This window comes from Dendrobates tinctorius, unplaced genomic scaffold (genome assembly GCF_039654945.1).
Source record: "Dendrobates tinctorius isolate UK_male_01 unplaced genomic scaffold, ASM3965494v1 ptg000048l, whole genome shotgun sequence".
NCBI lineage: Eukaryota > Metazoa > Chordata > Amphibia > Anura > Dendrobatidae > Dendrobates > Dendrobates tinctorius.
Window position 1 is genome coordinate 6,120,001 of NW_027361716.1, and position 2,500 is coordinate 6,122,500.

Genomic DNA, 2,500 nt, shown 5'->3' on the forward strand with positions numbered 1-2,500 from the left:
TCGAACCTTACCGTTGACTTGTATTATAGGTATGGAGCTGTTCAAAGTGAAAAACATCTTAAGATTGATATGGTAATTTCAGTTAACCGCTGGACATTTTTGGAAACTTGAGATGGTTAATAGACGCTCCAAAGCCTGATCAAATGAACATCAAGTCTTTTTTACTTGGAAATGATTATGTTCAGTCTTCTCAGCATTTTCGGATTATTTTTAAGGATGTTTTTGGAGCTGACTGACTCCAAATCCACATTATGAAGAGGGAAAAGCTTTAAACTGTGAATGGTTCCCATTGATGATAACTTTAAATCAGATTTTTGCATTTTACTGAGACCTTGTATTTTCTTTTCATTTTCTGAGATGTCTTCCAGAGGGTTGATCACTGAGCTTGATCATGGTGCTATTAGAAAACGTGTGTGAAACTCATAACACCTTCAAGTCCGAGTAGTCGTGGCAGAGTGGTTAAGGCGATGGGCAAGAAATCCATTGGGGTCTCCCCGCACAGGTGCAAATCCTGCCGACTACGTCTATGTTTCAATAACTTTTTGACCTTTTATCTTTGTTGTTCAATTTGCATGTTTACTAGTCTATTCCACATGACAGTGATCTGTGATGGAGCGAGTTTCTCGGACCAAACTGACTTTATCTTTGACTGTTCTTTAGATAATCTATTCTGGAGCAACATTACATGAAAATCAAAATCAAAAGAAGCACCGTGGGTGCCATCAGGTAAGAGGTTTTTCTCTTGATCTTGTCCAGCAGCCACAGACCGCTGTCCTGGCTAATGGACTGGGACATGCACTTTGATTTGCACAAACCTTAAATTATCTCTCAGATGAAGCCTTTTACCACGCAATGCTAATCTTTACCGACTACTAGATGAAAAGTTTTCTAACAGTATAATTTTTGCAATTTATTTTTTTCACACTTTTTCCAAGTAACAGATACAGCAATCTTTTTACTAGCCACTTTTCATCAACATTTCAAACTGCGCTAGCTGTGATATCGTGGAAATGTTGGTAAATTTGTGGAAAGAAAGGTTATAAGATATCAATTTACCATTGTGTATGATTGCAGATTTGCACTGCAGCTTTGGAGCCTGTTTTCGCCATCGTTCACGATTTCATATGCTTTATTCAGCACAACAAGCCGCAGCAATGATTGTGTCATGGTTGGTTCCATGGTGTAATGGTTAGCACTCTGGAGTTTAAATTCAGTCATCTGAGTACAAATCTCAGTGGAACCTGGGCACACATTTCGATTTCTCCATCTGCACTCATATCGACCATGCCCAATGTTTATGATGAAACAAGCAATTTAAAATCCACATAATAAAAGAGATCAAGGATTCATGGAATAACATTGTCAAAGCTGTCAATCAAGTCGGTTTAGCTAAAATTAAAATTGTGTATGTCACTCATTGTCTATATCATACCATGCAATCTCATACTCTGTGACTTGAGTCAATATTCACATAACACTCTTTCCAAGTGGGTGAATCTGACAAGGATTTGAAGCCTAAATGGCTTCAGGAAGTGTTTTTGATTTTTCTCTAAGCCATCTTTTCTTGTGTTTTCCAGAATTTCCTAAAGTGCCTTATAAACATTTTTGGTGGTGTTTTTCTAAAAATTCTTTTTGGCGTCTTTTGAATGTGTTTTGTGGCTTTTTTTTGTAGCACACAAAAGTCAATCAGGACCCTTTATAGGGTCTTTCGAACCTTATCCTTGACTTTTATTATAGGTATGGAGCTGTTCAAAGTGAAAAACAGCTGAAGATTGATATGGTAATTTCAGTTAACCGCTGGACATTTTTGGAAACTTGAGATGGTTAATAGACGCTCCAAAGCCTGATCAAATGAACATCAAGTCTTTTTTACTTGGAAATGATTATGTTCAGTCTTCTCAGCATTTTCGGATTATTTTTAAGGATGTTTTTGGAGCTGACTGACTCCAAATCCACATTATGAAGAGGGAAAAGCTTTAAACTGTGAATGGTTCCCATTGATGATAACTTTAAATCAGATTTTTGCATTTTACTGAGACCTTGTATTTTCTTTTCATTTTCTGAGATGTCTTCCAGAGGGTTGATCACTGAGCTTGATCATGGTGCTATTAGAAAACATGTGTGAAACTCATAACAGCTTGACGTCTGAGTAGTCGTGGCTGAGTGGTTAAGGCGATGGACTAGAAATCCATTGGGGTCTCCCCGCGCAGGTTCTAATCCTGCGGTCTATGTTTCGTTATCTTTTTGACCTTTTGTCTTTGTTGTTCAATTTGCATGTTTACTAGTCTATTCCCCATGACAGTGATCTGTTATGGAGCGAGTTTCCAGGACCAAACTGACTTTATCTTTGACTGTTCTTTAGATAATCTATTCTGTAGCAACATTACATGTGCGACTTGCCGCTAATCAAAAGAAGCACCGTGGGTGCCATCAGGTAAGAGGTTTTTCTCTTGATCTTGTCCAGCAGCCACAGACCGCTGTCCTGGCTAATGGACTCGGA